Below are 18185 nucleotides of genomic sequence, written 5' to 3' on the forward strand. Positions count from 1 at the left end.
TGTCTCATTTTCTAATCTAATTCCCTCAGCATCACCAGACTTAATTCGACTACATTCCATTATCCTCGTTTTGCTTTTGTTGATGTTCATCTTATATCCTCCTTTCAAGACACTGTCCATTCCGTTCAACTACTCTTCCAGGTTCTTTGCTATCTCTGACAGAATTACAATGTCATCGGTGAACCTCAAAGTTTTTATTTCTTCTCCAAGGACTTTAATACCTACTGACATAAGGTCAGCTTAAAGTTAGCCGAAAATCTTACGGTAAACAGGGGAGAAATATTCTGAAATTTGTTTATGCCAACTCATATTTGTCTGACACAACCAAAGAGGTTCAAGATCTAAAGTGTTCACTGCCTCCTTTCTTTAAGTATGGTAGCCGGTCGGTGACCGTGAGACACTGGTCACGGACGGTCAGCTACCGAGGTTATTGAAAACGAGTGCTCACGCCTCTATGGTTTTAAAAGAGAGATTTGTTACACCTTCGTGAGAGTATTCTTGCTGGCACGATGGGTGTTTAGAAAGGAAGAAAGCGTGCGATACCTGCTTTGACGGGACCACTTACGCATGCAGTTTTTCGACCTCATGTAGTAACCACTTGGCTTTCATGTTGTTATCTGTAAAGAACACAAGCACAATATCAGTCTTTTACGCTTTAGCAGTGAAGGCAGCTGTGTCCTGATCTCTGAATGTGTAGGCCTACGGTGGCAGCGGCAGCAGAGGTATAGTGAAGTGTCCGTGACATGGTCCACTCTCTCTCTCTCCCCCCCCCCCCCCCCCGCCCCCCCCCCCCCCCCCCCCCTCTCTCTCTCTCTCTCCCTCACTCTCTCTCCTCTCTCTCTCTCCTCTCTCTCTCTCACCTCTCTCTCTCTCTCTCTCTCTCTCTCTCTCTCTCTCTGCACCTTTATCATCTATACTCTGTAATCACGGCAGGGCCACTTCCTATTGTAACAATTAGTCGGGCATCTGCTTCTGCCTTTAGCATTAGGGGGGCGAGAAGATTGATTGCTTCAATTTCTTACAAGGGAAGTCTTACGGCTCGAAACAGGAATTCGGTATTCCAGCTGTATTGAGAAGCTTTACATATGACTGTAAATAGGATAGCGAAATCATTAGATCGTGCTACCCTTAGTTTGCCCACAAACAGACTTTAAAAACGCGCATGCAGAACACGCGATCTAGTGTCACATTTTCCGAAAGAAATACCTGTACTGTCCTCAGAATCACATTCTTTAGCCGCAAAATAAGTTTCCACTTGGATCACATTCTTTAATTCAGCAGCATCTACGGGAATATTGTACCCAGCCGCTTGCCAGGGATGGTGGAGCATAGGCTGATGTACTCGTGAAGACATTTGGCCATGAATCATAGAGTTCATTTTCATTATCAAAATTCTATTTCCTATTTCAGGGTCGAAGTCACTGAAGTTCTCATACAGTCTATTATCCTTCTTGCATATATTTTATATTGCCAAAAGAAACATACGAGGGTTGGAACTTTAATAGTGGCAACTATTTATCTACAGCTCGCGCAAAATAGATATGTGTTTCAGTTTTACTGACCTTAAAAGTAGTCACCAACATTGTGTATAACCCGTTGCCAGCGATGTGGAAGTCGTAAGACACTGTCAGCAGTGTCAGTTGTGTTGACAGTTCGAGTGGCGCGGTCTATTGCCCGACGAATTTGTAGCAGTTCTGAAGCGAATGCCGTGAAGTGCTTCCTTAAGTTTAGAAATCGAGTTGAACTCACGAGGGCTTAAGCGGGAGGAGTTCAATAGGTGGTATAGCACTTAGCAGCCCCATCAGTTAAACAAAAAGTAACAGGTTGAGCATTGTCCTGTAAAATTATGGTCAGGTCCTGCAGAAAGTGTCATCCCTTTCTGTCACTATACTGTTCATTTTTGGGACACAACCGACGACCAGCGTAGAGTCAGAAGTGCACTCCCCTGATTTAAGCCCTCGTGAGTTCAACTCGATTTCTAAACTGAAGGAAACTCTTCACGGCATTCTCTTCGGGACTGCTACAAATTCGTCGGGCAATTGACCGCGCCACTCGAACTGTCAACACAACTGACACTGCTGATAGTGTCTTACGACTTCCACATCGCTGGCAACGGGTTATACACAATGCTGGAGACTACTTTAAAGGTAAGTAAAACTTTGAAACACTTCGATCAGTGTTCCAAATGCAGTGTGGGTGTACCTGGTTCAAAATGGTTCAAATAGCTCTGAGCACAATGGTACTTAACATCTGAGGTCATCAGTCTCCTAGAACTTAGAGCTACTTAAACCTAACTAACCTAAGGACATCACACACATCCATGCCCGAGGCAGGATTCGAACCTGCGACCGTAGCAGTCCCGCGATTCCGGACTGCAGTGCCTAGAACCGGGTGTACCTGGGAAGTGCAGTTTTCTGGTTTACTTCTTCGACGGAACGGGCCCCAGAGTGACCAATATCTCGGCCCTCCTGCAAATCTCTTTTATGAAAGCAGTGATGTGTCTATAGCTTATTCTTTACTCTCGGCATATTCCTTATTCTTCCTTGAGACGTGCTATGAAAGCTGCAGCACATTCAAACTTTGTGCACCCAATTTCTCTTTCTTTTCGCATTGCCCAGAATTTCAGATGCCAATTATGGACACATTTTCTTTCATCTCTTGCTATGTTAAACTGAGGTAGAAAATGTTGTTCTATCTGCCTTGTTTCCTCGAAATATATGTTCATTACATTCTTTTTCTCCATATGGTCAAATGTTACTGGGGTGTTTGATGTGCTTTCTATGTACAGGTTTTTCTTCAATAATGAGCTGTAGGTTGCAACTTTATGTAGAGATCTGTGACAATCTTCATAAATTTTGTTAAAATACTAACAATATTGGATTTCTTTTCGGGTGCCGTTTTATAGCCACCAGAACTGTTAGCTTCTCTTAGAGGAGTGCTGTTTCCGCCACTGCCACTAGCACTACAATCTCGAACACAATCAACTGCGTTATCGTCTATGAAGTCCTTTTCTTAATCCATTGCCCTGCCCAGTGTAACTTCAATTGAGCAGTCAAATGAATATTCAATTTTATGAATAATATGAAGTCCCATAAATATTGAAAAGGTGTCACCATCCTATTCTACACCGTTTTTCTTTGAATAACGCATTCTTAACTTGGATGTCACAATACTTAAAATTTCTAAACATTACGTTTCATTCATTTTTAATACACATGTGTCACAATACTGACACACCTATACTGAACTCGTCGACTACTTGCTGAGGTAACTGATCGACTGGTGTGTTAACTCCTCTCCTCCAAGACTGCAAGCACTGTTGTGTACAAATTAAGAACAACACAATGACACGCCGTCGCAGGCGTGATTAGAAATTTGAGATGAGTCTGTGTACAAAAGTTTAAATACAAATTCCTGTTCGAACCGAGGGATGTCCCTTGTTAGCGAGCGCATCTTATCACTTCTCATGGTAGCGAGAGGCAGGTTTGGAAGTGTTTTCCAAAGTTCGTCACTTGATAGTAGTATTGGAAACTTTGTAAGCAGGCTTTCGCAGAATTGTTTGCGTGCATCTTCAGGTGTCTTCAATTTCATATTTCTCAATATCACCGAGAGCCTCTTTGGCCAACCAACACATGACCACACATGCTGCCTGTCTTTGTATGTGTTCAATCTGCCCTGATGGTCGTATTTGATATGGGTCCTACACACGAGCACTACTCAAGGACGCATAGCACGAGTCATTTTAAGACTGACTGCATTTTCCCAGTAACTTGGCAAAGAACTCAGTTCTGCCAAATGCTGTGCCTATGACTGAGCCTATGTCATCGTTCCATTTAATATCGCTACAGTCTGATACATACCATGAATCCTGCATGGCTGTCGTTAAATCCGTAAGGGGTGGAGATATCCTCTGAACAGCACGTTGCAAGCATCCCAGGTATGCTCAATTATGTTCATGTGTGCGTAGTTTGGTGACCAGTGGAAGTGTTTAAACTCAGAAGACTGTTCCTGGAGCCACTCTGTAGCAGGACGTGTGGGGTGCCGCATTTTTCTGCTGGAATTGACAAAGTCCGTCGGAATGCGCAATGGATATAAATGGATGCAGGTGATCAGACAGGATGCTTACATACTTGTCACCTGTCAGAGTCGTATCTAGACGTATCAGGGATCCCATATCACTCCAACTGCACGAGACGAACACCATTACAGGACCTCCAGCACCTGGAACAGTCCCCTGCTGACAAGCAGGGTCCTGCAGTCCGGAACCGCGGGGCTGCTACGGTCGCAGGTTCGAATCCTGCCTCGGGCATGGGTGTGTGTGTGATGTCCTTAGGTTAGTTAGGTTTAAGTAGTTCTAAGTTCTAGGGGACTTTTGACCTAAGATGTTGAGTCCCATAGTGCTCAGAGCCATTTGAACCATTTGAACAAGCAGGGTCCGTGGAATCATGAGGTTGTCTCTATACCCGTACACGTCCATCAGCTCGATACAATTTGAAACGAGACTCGTCCGACCAAGAAACTTGTTTGCAGGCATCAACAGTCCAATGTCGGTGCTGACGGGTTCAGGCAAGGCGTAAAGCTTTGTGTCGTTGCCGACCGCAGCGGGGTATTCTGCCTGTTTACATTTCTCTGTATTTGAATACGCATGCCTATACCAGTTTCTTTGACGCTTGAGTGTATTATGCAGGAGATACAGTATGAGTAAAACCGTTATATCTCCACGTTTACTATTTGGTTCTATATATAGATATGTTCTTGCAACAAGTGGCATGTAATGAGGCAGCCATTTCTTGTGAAATGCTGAACTCCTCTCAAATGAGGGCGAATTCGTAGTTGACTCACTGACACCTTCACCTTACTGCACCTTGATAAGGGCTGTTTTTCTCTAGTATAAGTCCAAGTGTAGTTTGCCTGTGACCCGAAGATGACAATACACTTATCATCCAGATCAATGAAGATTTTGAGTCGTCAGGTGGGTGCAAAACGTAGGACGTAAATTAAACGCGAATCCCAAGTAATTTTTACCACCCCAATGGAGACTGATTGTCTCTGATTGCCAAGAACAATTGCTCCTGTTCTTCGCGATGAAGAAACAGTGTAGAACTTTGGTATAACTTTGGATGAGACTTCATCTGGACAAAAATATTTTCACCACATGCAGGAAGAATTACCTTGGCTCTAAACCCTCAAGAAGTTCCTGCAAATATCTCCGTAGGACGTGAAACGTGAACTTCTGCAATCACTAGATCTACCGAATCATTGCTGCAACGCTTTCTGTATCCACAGCTACAAATATACGCCCCACCTTGTTGTGTTTGACGAAGGATACTCTGTGTACGAGTGCTACTTCCCGCACTTCCCGCACTTCCTGTCTCCTTCGCGAATGGTTCGCGTGAACAACGATTGCCGGCGTGTCTCCGTGTGGTCTCCAATCTCGTTAATTTTATCTTGATGCTCTTTTTCTCGAAATATATGTAGGCAGAAGCAATACGTTTGTTGACTCTTCTAGGAAAGTAAAGTCTCTAAACTTTAACAGCAAACCATATCGTGATGCAGAACGCCTTTCTTACAGCGTCTGCCACTGTATTTGGTCGATCACCTCCGCGACGCTTTCGTGCTTACTAACTGAACCTTAACGGGACGCACCGCTTTTCTTTGGATCTTTTCTATTTTCTCTATCAATCCTATCTGGTACGTGTCCCATACTGACAAGTAATATTCAAATATTGGTCAAGGAGGAAGCTCTTTGTTGACGAACTGCATTTCCTAAGGATTCTTCCAATGAATCTCAGCCTGACATCTGCCGTTCCTGTGATTAGTTTTGCGTGATCGCTCCACTTTACATAGCTCCGCACGCAAACTCCCAGAAATTTTGTCATGTCCGCACTATAACACAACAAATATTCCGTGATAACCAAATTTATTTGACCTTCTGTCACTCAAAACAAAACTTAAGTTCGACTAAACAACACTTCGCTGGCTGTAGCGCCAAGGAGAAATCAGAGTCACCAATAGAGAATACAAGTCCAAACCACTGCCAACTAGTCGATACCGATTCGTCGTAAGTTTCCAGCCAGGGAGGCCACAGAACGGTTCGCTCGCCGTGAATCCAGCAGCCGGGTAGTAACACAGTCATAGGCGAAGATTGAACTGGTTAAACGGGCTCAGGGAGCTCGCTAATATCCGCAGGTCCGGCCAATCAGACTGTTGGTAGATGGCGCCCTTATACGGTTGCTCACTCTGGTGGCAAGGGCAGCACCGCTAGGGTAATCCGTATCGATAGTGGTGTGTAACCCCGCGACGACGCGTTCACTGGCGCCAGTTGTTGACATGGTGTGCGGCGCCAGCGGTGATCGCTGTGTGCCGCGCGTGTTGTAGCACGGCGCGCCGAGTACACGGCTGCTGTGCGGCGGCCGATACATTTATGGAAGTAACTACTTCCAGTGATTGACCTGCAGTCGTATAACCATGCAATCATGGGGCTTTCTGTATATGTGTGCGCAGTATATTACGTTTGTTTATGTTGAGCGTACTACACTAGGTGTCGATCCTGTGCATGTCTTCCTGCATTTCGCTACAATTTTGTTGCATTGCGACTTTTCGGTATATGACACAATCGTCCGTGACAAGCTTCATGGAGCCTCCAATGTTGTCTGCTATGTTACTTATATACAGGGTGGTCGGAAATTCCCGTTACAGACTTCTAGGCCTTGTAGAGGGGAGTGAGTACACCGTATTTTGAATAGGAACCCATGTTCGGAAACGTCACCCAACGAGACTACAGAGAGTCTGTAAATGTACGTGTACACGAGGTGATTCCGTGATGATGTTACAGACCTTCTAGGATGATGGAGAACGATAAATGTATCAATTTGAAGTAAGGATCCCCGTACCCGAAACTAACTAGTCGAACGTCATAAACGAAAACCGTTCTCATACCTCTGATAGTTGAATACATGTACCGGTTCTTGTGTTGCGAAGAGTGTAGGGTTGGTAACTTTCAGAGGTGGTAGTATGGACAAAAACAAGAAAAAATGGGCTCTAAAATGCGTACCTGAGGAGCTATGACTATTCGTGCATTTCGACTAACGTGAAACTCATCTCCTCTATTGAGCAAGTGTCCATAGCTGTTAACGTACGCACTTTAGAGCCCACGTTTATTGGACATTTTTTCTTGCTTTTGTCTATACTACCACCTCTGAAAGTTACCGACCCTACACTTTTCGCAACACAAGAACCGGTACATGTATTCAACTGTCAGAGGTATCAGAACGGTTTTCGTTTATGACGTTCGACTCTTTCGTTTCCGGTAAGGGTTCCTTACTTCAAATTAACACATTTATCGTTCTCCGTCATCACAGAAAGTTTGTGCCATCATCACGGAGTCACCCCGTGTACACTACATTTACAGACGACCGCGCCTATAACTTTGACGCTCTGTAGTCTCGTTGGGTGACGTTTCCGGACATGGGTTCCTGTTCAAAATACGATGTACTACCCTCTACAAGCCCTAGAAGTCTGTAACGGGAATTTCCGACCACCCTGTATATTGCTAAAAGTAATGAGGCACTCCCGAAGTCACTTTTACCTCTGAAGACTTTTCTCCTTTCATACTGACACGCTGTCTTCCGTCTAATAGAAAGAGTTCAGTCCAATCAAACAGTTGGTCTGAGTTCCCTGCGTTTGTATTTTGTTCACTAAGCGGCAGCGCGGAAGTGTATCAAATGCCTTACGGAAGTCGAGGAGCACGGCGTCTACCTGGGCGCCGATATCTACAGCCTTCTGTACCTCGTGGCCCCACAGAGCGAGCTGGGTTTCACACGGTCTCTGTTTTCTAAAGCCATCCTGGTTCCTGCAGAGGAGGTTTTCGGCCTCCAGAAACTCGTAAAACATATTACAAAATTCTGTAACTGACCGATGTCGGAGATATGGGTTTACACTTTTGTGCGTCTTTTCGGCCACCACCCGTTAAAACTGGAATGACTTGTGCTTTTTTCGAAACATGAGGAACCCTTCGCTCCTCCAGAGATTTACGGTACACTGCTGTTAGAAGAGGGGCAATTTCATTCGCATAGGCTTTGTAGACTCGTACTGTCAGATCCAGTGACTTTTCCTCTGTTGAGCCATTTCAGACTTTTCTCCATTCCGTGGTCGGTTTTTCCGATACCAGCCATTTTATGGTCGGGCGACGTAACACAAGTAGTGAAAACTCCAGTGTAGTTGGGGTCCCGGCAGCGGTTGAACACCACAGTGCAACACGCAGTACCTCAAGAAGGCGACTGCGTCAAAGTACTTTGGATGAAAGGGGAACAACGACTCGACTGAACGCACAGCACTAACCATGGATGCCTGTGTGCTCCACATCTGCAACTTCCGCTTATTTGACCATGGCGATGCTTAATGAGCCAAGTTGGGATGGTTACCGCCAGAAAAGTTGCCTGACTAACGTACGCCACTTGATCATTGGACATCTAGCAAGTGCCGCACTTCGTAGATCAAAAAAATTTCATCTCATCATAAAAAAATCTCAATTTCTCACTTACCTAATATACTTACTATGCCATTCTATAAAACAACGTAGCCGGTCTGAGTGGCCGAGCAGTTCTAGGCGCTACAACCTGGAACCGCGTGACCGCTACGGTCGCAGGTTCGAATCCTGCCTTGGGCATGGATGTGTGTGATGTTCTTAGGTTAGCTAGGTTTAATTAGTTTTAAGTTCTAGGGGACTGATGACCACAGCAGTTAAGTCCCGTCCTGCTCAGAGCCATTTGAACAATTTTTTTTACTCCACTGTTTTGAAGGAAAAGCTGAAGCACTTCTTTTTGTCAGCCTCACATATGATCAATTTCCCTGTGTCAAACGGTAAAGCAAGGGCTCCAGTTTTCTTCCAGTTATATAAACAGTGAACAGTCGAAAGATAGTTTTATATTCGTTCATCAGCCCTCCGAAACAAACGACGTGATGTACATGAGACTGAAAAGAAATGAGAGAGAGAGAGAGAGAGAGAGAGAGAGAGAGAGAGAGAGAGAGAGAGAGAGAGAAGCACAACTGGAAATTCAGAACAACGTTGCTATTAAGGACGAGCTCTATTTTCCATGAGCCACTGTGTCTCCATTGGTAAACCTGTTGCGTAATGTTGCGGAAGAAAATGTTCTGCAACATGTCCAAATAGTTCAAATGGCTCTAATCACTATGGGACGTAACATCTGAGGTCACAAGTCCCCTAGACTAAGAACTATTTAAACCTAACTAACCTAAGGACATCACACAAATCCATGCCCGAGGCAGGATTCGAACCTGAGACCGTAGCAGCACCGAAGTTGCGAACTGGAGCGCCTAGAGCCGCTCGGCTACAGCGGCCGGTCAACATATCCATGTCGCGCGTAGTGTTAACGATGCCGTTGAAAGATAATGGATAATGGCCCAATGATTCCATGGCTGGAAATAGCAACTCATAAACTCACTTTTTCTTCATAATTTTCAATCTCGTATACATCAGGACATTCTTGTGCCCAAAATCTAATATTTTGCCTATTGACGACGCCGTTCAGAGGACCTCATCAGAGAACCATCAGCTATAAATCACGCATTATGATTTGCAAGAGCCGGAGTTGCAAACAGTAATCGCTACACCTTGCCATTTTCCGTCAGTTTGTGCAACACTCTCATTTTGCATTGGAATAATTTCACGTCAGGATGAAGTATTCTCTGAAGAGAACGAGGTGAGATACCCATTCCGGCTGAAGCTCGCCTCGTGGTTTTCTTAGGACTTCGTGACAAAGCCACTTGCGCACCCTCGAAATTTCCAGACGTACGGACTGTGTTGGCACCAGATCAGTTTTGCCCTAAAATGCTGCTGTCAGTTTTTAATTTTGTGATTAGTTTATGCAACATCTGTCTGTATGAAGCCCATCTCTTACGAAAATGAAAACGGAAACGATGCTGAGTCCCTGCTAAACTCAAGGACGGCGCGTAAAACGTCTTCACTTTCTGTTCTACTACCAGCCCTTATGCACCGTTTTACTAAACTGAAGCGATGGCGACACGCATGCGTGATATTGACAAGTACTGTCTTCTGGTGAAGCATTCGCGTATGCAGCTACACATTCAACCGTTGTTATTAGAAAATGACAATGCACGCATTTTGTGCACCTTGCTTTAGTTTATAGCTATTTCTGTGAGTCATGATGAATATAACGTGAAACATGTAGAACACTTGGTTAGATGTAACAGACGGCCTTATAGCTACAGTCTTGCACGAATGATAGCAGCTGCCGAACAACTCTACAGCACGCAGTGCGCACACGCAGGGTCAGTGGATCCTGTCACACACCCCGCCGGTCAACCCCTGCTGTGCAGGCAACCCGCCGCGACCGTCAGCAAGGCTGAAGTATTTGCATACAGGAGAGCAGCTCATCACACGCAGGTCTGCAATTTGCCAGCGGCGAGGTCAGCTGCGGGGGCATGCGCTGTTGCGTCACAAGTGCGCTACATGTTGTTGTCAGAGACCTGCCGTTTGAAGAGGACGCGCCGTACTCTGACAAACAGCGCATTTCCTTCTGACTCGGGGCTTCTGGGAAAGGAGCGGCTCTGCTGATTTCCATCTAGTCCCTTCACCTCTGAACCGTCAATTTACTTTCAAACCTTTTCTTAAGAATTTACTTTATTTACTAGCGATTCATCAAGAACATTAACACATTTAACCACACTATGTGAGCGTGGAAGTAGTTGCCAGTGGGTAACTGATGAAAACAAATCAAATTTCTTTCAACAAATGGCAATTTCATTCTTAAAAGCCTTTAAAAAAATAAACAATAGAAAAACAGATTTAAAATTATAATTAGAAAGCACTCTCTAAATATCAAGTTACAATTTATTCAGAGGCAGAAAGAACAAATTTTTTGACAGTATGAGCTTTCGGGCTGAGAACGTTGCCGCTCCCTTTTGACACGGCCGTAGTCACGACCGCTCACAACAACCTCTGAAATACTACACTGGTGCAAATCTGCAACATACCAGATTACATTAAACTAAAAATTTTAACAACTCACACAAGTACATAAACTATGCACCCCATAGGAGGGATGGAAATGGTACAAAACACTAACATTAAAAGATTAACATACCACCGAAGGTGCAACTTGATTAAAAAAAACTCTTATGGTGGAAGGGTGGCAACTTTATATATTAAAATAACCACTTAAATAAGAACCCAAGAGATGCAGTCTTACATAAAATATACAAGGTTAGCCAAACATGCTCTGCTTTACACATCTACCGCCTCTCAAGATGATAGGCAAGACGAAAACATATCTCAGAATTCGGTCGTTACAATTGAAGCAATAAATTCGTTAACACCGAATCCGACAAACATGACAGAGGCAGCTACTAACGTATGGCAGATTGACAGGGAGATTACTGAACAACCCAAACCGCAGGTTGCTCTAACCCGCGTCTACTCCACAAGGGAAAAACGGACCACCCAATTCATAAATAACCACCTTCCCGTAGGTGGGCAGATGAAGAAGAATGGTGGGACGACCCCAAAACAAGGCCCGCATCTCGTGGTCGTGCGGTAGTGTTCTCGCTTCCCGCCTCCGGGTTCCCGGGTTCGATTCCCGGTGGGGTCAGGGATTTTCTCTGCTTCGTGATGGCTGGGTGTTGTGTGTTGTCCTTAGGTTAGTTAGGTTTAAGTAGTTCTAAGTTCAATGGGACTGATGACCATAGATGTTAAGTCCCATAGTGCTCAGAGCCATTTGAACCATTTGAACCCAAAACAAGCTGCTGGTGACCTCACCAAGAAAACAAGTAGAATTTAACAAGTAAACGAAACAACATATCTCCAATCACTTAACTTCTAATAAACTGCGATCTCTGGCGAAGGTCTGGCGCAGCACCCCCAACGCTCTCCCGAACCGTCCGCTGACAGCCGCTTCAACGGACGCAGGAAGGTTGTGCCGATCTCCCGTCTCACGGCGTCGCAGCTCACACCGGCCAGACCGATGTCGTTGGTTCACTCCTGTTGCTCTCGTGTCGGCCGCGAAGCCACAATTCCTCGCTATACGGCGCGGCCCACTGGACTCACGTGGCGACCTCACATGCGCCGACGCTCAAGACGGACAAGGCATCTTCTTTCTCAGTGCGCGACCGACCAACCGATCGATCCAACCGCCAATGACCGTAACCCGACCAACTCCAGCAGACTGGCGACCTAACGTGGTGGTGGTGGTGGTTAGTGTTTAACGTCCCGTCGACAACGAGGTCATTAGAGACGGAGGGCAAGCTCGGGTTAGGGAAGGATTGGGAAGGAAATCGGCCGTGCCCTTTCAAAGGAACCATCCCGGCATTTGCCTGAAGCAATTTAGGGAAATCACGGAAAACCTAAATCAGGATGGCCGGAGACGGGATTGAACCGTCGTCCTCCCGAATGCGAGTCCAGTGTGCTAACCACTGCGCCACCTCGCTCGGGTGCGACCTAACGCGCAGACTCAGATGCAGGAACTCAGCCCCGACCGGGCGACCACTAGCTGAGTTCTGCTACTGGCGGATTGGCAAGTCTCTCATTTTTCCGGCTTTACAGTTCGATCCAAACGACAGACATACTAGCACTCCGAACGACAGACAGATACTAACTGCCGCACAAATGCTAACGAGAGACAGACCAGCAACTGGTGACGAGTGACTGACCCAGGCTCACTCCGACTGACCAACTGCGCTTATAGCGCCTCTTAAATGCACGTGAACAGGCAACCTTTTCCCTTTTTCACCAGAGGGAGACACCAAAAATGCGACTTCCACAGCGGCGCCACCGCCAGAAGCGGAGGGCGACTGCTTCACACAACGCGCTGCGGCGCCCTCTTCAAAACAGCAATTTTTTCCACGGCTCAACCTCCTGCAGAAATATAAGTTAAATGCACTTGAGGAACTGTGAGAAGCAATGATGTCTACAAATGAAAATGATCTATGCGCAGTGGGATTTCGAGCGTGTTACGGACAGACGTCGTATATCGTTAACCAGTTGCCTAGAAGAGCACTGTTTTCCTGTAGACACAGTACTGGAATGCAAGTTGCAACTACTCCTTTTATATATAATGAGTAGCTGGCTCACTTCGGCTTGGTTTTCGTTATTATGTTAAGATCAGTTTTGTGTTTCATGGTATTATATCCTGGGGCTAGTTGCAGAGCTACATGCTACAGAACCTATTCTGATGAATGCAAAAATGCTCCGCAAAGTCCCATGCACTTGTCACCTGATGCTGCTGAATAAACACAGCCATTAATGAAACTCATAACTGGTGGTGATTTACAGACACATTAAAGCATCAACACAAACATGAGGAAAATGTAAAAATTACTTTTATATATTTTACTTAATTTTAATCTGCTTCTGTAGTAATACAATGCCAGTTCTGAATAAAAAAAAGGTTCAAATGGCTCTGACCACTATGGGACTTAACATCTGAGGTCATCAGTCCCCTATAACTTACAAATACTTAAACCTAACTAACCTAAGGACATCACACACATCCATGCCCGAGGCAGGGTTCGAACCTGCGACCGTAACGGTCGCGCGGTTCCAGACTGAAGCGCCTAGAACCGCTCGACCACACCGCCTGGCCTCTGAATAAAAGTAGACATGAAACACACCTTCCTTCCCCTTCTCTTACTTTCTCTCTCCCCCTCCTCTCCCCCTCCTCTCTACCTGCCGGCCGCGGTGGTCTCGCGGTTCTAGGCGCTCAGTGCGGAGCCGCGCGACTGCTACGGTCGCAGGTTCGAATCCTGCCTCGGGCATGGATGTGTGTGATGTCCTTAGGATAGTTAGGTTTTAAGTAGTTCTAAGTTCTAGGGGACTGATGACCATATATGTTAAGTCCCATAGTGCTCAGAGCCATTTGCCCATTAGAACCTCTTCTCTCCCCTACCCGACTTCACGCCTTCCCTCTCACTTCCACCACCTCCCCCGTGCTCCCTGTCCAGCATTCTTCACCCACCTATCGGAATAACAACGACTGATATCAATTTCTTTATATCTAGTATAAACTGACATCACAAAGCCATCCATCTGCAAGTAAATACTCTAGTATGTCGATGACACCAGCGATCCCTTCAGTTACACGACAATTTCGCCTCTTGGAATAGCCATTTATTTGTACCCCGCAAAATCTAATAATTATAGGAAAAGTCAGTTGAGCCTCTCACTGCAGAGATCAGTACCGAACCATCAACATACCAAACCACCTAACATACTAAGATAAACTTACCTGGATACCCTACCTAAAATCCAAAGGAAGTCTCACAACAGACTAAAAGTACTACATCTAGCCAAGTACTACATCTAGCCAAACAAAGGGACTAATTCCAACATTCATCAACCAAACACACTCATATAAAAGATCTTTAACTGTCTCAACTTTAACTAAGCTAACTGTAAATGAAGCTCTGCTTCTTTCAGCTGTACCTGAACGATAACCACTTCACAGAATCCAACATAAAATTACCCTCCAACCGCTATATCATGCAACATGTCATTAATTTCTCACATCCCCTCAAATACCGAGAATACCTTCGTCTGTCCTGTATCTCCTGTCCTATATCTCTTGAAGAGCTGAAGAAAATGGCTCTGAGCACTATGGGACTTAACATCTGAGGTCATCAGTCCCCTAGAACTTAGAACTACTTAAACCTAACTAACCTAAGGACATCACACAACACCCAGTCATCACGAGGCAGAGAAAGTCCCTGACCACTCCGGGAATCGAAGAAGAGCTGAATACTGACGACTTTTTATGTTCCTAATACGTGAGACTCCTTGACTGCTGCTGCATGTGCATTTGCGCATCCAGCAGTTATTTCTTCTTCAAACACCCAATTACTCTAGGAATAACTTCCTAGAGTAATTTTAATCTGCACCTGTCCTCGATCGTATCTATTGCAGCCTGCTAATGAAATATCCAGTCCTTCCTTCCTGCCTGGCCGAAAATTTCCCATAAATTTTATTCTTCAATTATATGAGATCCTCTCCATCCCTTATTCACTTCTAAATCCCTTCTTCGCCAGGAGCCCTCACCAACATTGTCCCCAACGACACAGAAAAACCCACGTGCGCAAAATCTCGTCTTCTTCTTCTCGTACAAATAATATACAGTTTATACGTTTTCTAATTTATTTTTTTTAAACAGGAGGCTGAAGTGCAGCCGTCATTCCGTCTCAGAGGAGCAGCAACGTTTGTAAGACTGACAGCAAACGTAATTAACGGGGCAAGAAATAAGGAGAACTGATTCGACAACCTCAAGTAATGAAATGCATCAAGCAATCCTCAACATTGCTAATGGAAATTTTGAGGAACGGTGATTAAAAAAACCAAATTTTCAAGTGTTTACGTATTGTACTAAATGCTGCTGATGATAAGACTTTAACAGTTCAGTGTAAAACTTTCGTACTCTCACGTTTATATCTCCCATGTAGCTCGGTATAGTCAGTAGCAAGAAGACCAAACTGGTAACATTAATGCATAGTCTAGGTATTCCTGTGTTACGTGCATGTTAGGCAGAATAATACATGTCGTATGCCGCATATTGTTTGTTAATTCAAACTGTTTAACATTTATGCGCACCAATATTCTATACGATGCAGCTCCAGTATCATCGAACTATCTCAATCGTCAACTACGCTTGTTCTGTACTATGCTTGTACTGTACGCACTGTTCACCTCTCTCTCTCTCTCTCTCTCTCTCTCTCTCTCTCTCTCTCTCTCTCTCCATCCCTCCTTTAGGTTTTCCGTGATTTCCCTAAATCGCTCCAGGCAAATGCCGGGATGGTTCCTTTCAAAGAGCACGGCCGACTTCCTTCCCCGTCCTCCCCTAATCCGATGAGACCGATGACCTTGCTGTCTGGTCTCCTTCCCAAAAACAACCCAACCCTCTCTCTCCCTCTCCCTCTCCCTCTCCCTCTCTCTCCCTCTCTCTCCCTCTCTCTCCCTCTCTCTCCCTCTCTCTCCCTCTCTCTCCCTCTCTCTCCCTCTCTCTCCCTCTCTCTCTCTCTCTCTCTCTCACTCACTCACTCACTCACTCACTCACTCACACACACACACACACACACACACACACACACACACACAGAGAGAGAGAGAGAGAGAGAGAGAGAGAGAATAGTGTGAGTGATGTTTCCTGGGATCTGCTGTAACCTATGTAAACTAGGTGAGAGTAAATCACCTTCAACAATATAAACGGGAAGACCCTATAGAATCAGTGTGAGTGAGCGAAACTCTCAAAAATAAATTTTCGAAATTTTGTTAGTCGCAAAAAAATTTTATCATCTTCTAGCTATTGGATAAAAGTATGGAAAATTTTCATTCATACTGATGGCCTCAAAACACATAGTGATAGAGAAATAAACATGGACATCCATAAAAATAAATTTCTTAGATTCATACGTTTCCCCTACGCTACCAATTTCTAGTAAACAAGTTTTGTGTTACGTTTAACGCAAAACAATATTTTTATTCTGAATTTTTTTACAAATGAGTGCAGGCTTTCGCCGTTATGCATTTCCCCTTATTAGGCAGGAGTATTTTCAAGTAAAAATTTCTTTATCAGTGGATTTTTTTAATGTGGGATCGGCCATAATTCGCCTACATTAATTTTCTCAGCACTCTTCAGAAATATAGAGTATCGTCAGTTTCGTACAACCAGATAACTAGTGAAAGAGTAAATACAGGAGTATTTCCTGTCATTGGTTCTATTTCAGCAAAATGAAAACAAAATCAAATACAGCACTTATGTGTCCAACCAGAAACATTATTAATTCTCATTTAACATTTTAAGAATTTTCGTATTGCTGAAGCCACCCAGAGAAAACGTTTAAAAATGAAATATAAGATTTGTTCTTTCCTCAACTACAATATTCAAGAAGTAGTATTACATACATCAGTTACTCCACTAATTTTATGTTTTGTTATTTACTCAAATCGTTAATAGCAAAAAATTTTGTTATGTAATTTGCATGAGCAGTTTTTTCTCGACGTTCGAGGCTTTATTTTGCAAAAACTGCGAAGAGTTTACGATTCAAAGCAATGGCCATCGTTGGCCACTACTTTCGTCCATCTTCTTGGCAGCACACGATTCCCGCTGCGGAATAACTGGACGTCTTTTGAGGAGATCCAGGAATCAATCCGATTTTGCTCTTCTGTATGTGACCTGAAGTGCTGGTCAGCTAGGTGGTGTGCCATTTATCGAAGAAGGAGGGGCAGTAAGATGTAGTAATGTCTGGAGAATACGGGTGTTGGGTAGGAATTCCTATTTCAAGTTCGTTTCCACGGGTTTCGCGTCGTGGGGTCGAGCACTGTTATTCTGACAAATCAGCTGTTCCTGTCTATTCCTGTATTGTGGCCGTTTGTCTTTCAGCATTCGGTTTAAACGCACCAATTGCTTTCGACAACGATCTACCGTGATTGTTTCCGTCGGTTTCAGTAGCTTCGGGATCCTCTCTTCCACCGCCATGCCAGACTTCGACGTCACGATCACCGTTGTCGAAGCGTAAAAACCATTCTCTGCACACCATTTCACAAATAGTAGCATAACTACAGGTTTTATCCAGAATTTTAAGAGTCTCAACCACAGGTTTCTTCATGTTAAAGCAGAAAACTAAAATTTCCCAAAAATGAAGAGAATTGGGTTCGGAAGTTAACTTCAGTCGAGAATAACTTTGTGAAGCAATCACAGATCGAGTAATATTCTGATGTCGTTATGTTTACACATCTCTGTATCGCTGAGGCACCGTAGGTACAACAACAACGGAGGGGTATCTGTTGAGAGGCCAAACAAAATGTGGTTCCTGAAGAGGGGCAGCAGCCTTTTCAGTAGTTGCAAGGGCAACAGTCTGGATGATTGACTGATCTGGCCTTGTAACAATAACCAAAACGGCATTGCTGTGCTGGTACTGCGAACTGCTGAAAGCAAGGGGAAACTACGGCCGTAATTTTTCCCGAGGGCATGCAGCTTTACTGTATGATTAAATGATGATGGCGTCCTCTTGGGTAAAATATTCCGGAGGTAAAATAGTCCCCCATTCGGATCTCCGGGCGGGGACTACTCGAGAGGATGTCGTTATCAGGAGAAAGAAAACTGGCGTTCTACGGATCGGAGCGTGGAATGTCAGATACGTTAATCGGGCAGGTGGTTAGAAAA

Source organism: Schistocerca gregaria, chromosome 4 (assembly GCF_023897955.1).
Source record: "Schistocerca gregaria isolate iqSchGreg1 chromosome 4, iqSchGreg1.2, whole genome shotgun sequence".
Taxonomy (NCBI): domain Eukaryota; kingdom Metazoa; phylum Arthropoda; class Insecta; order Orthoptera; family Acrididae; genus Schistocerca; species Schistocerca gregaria.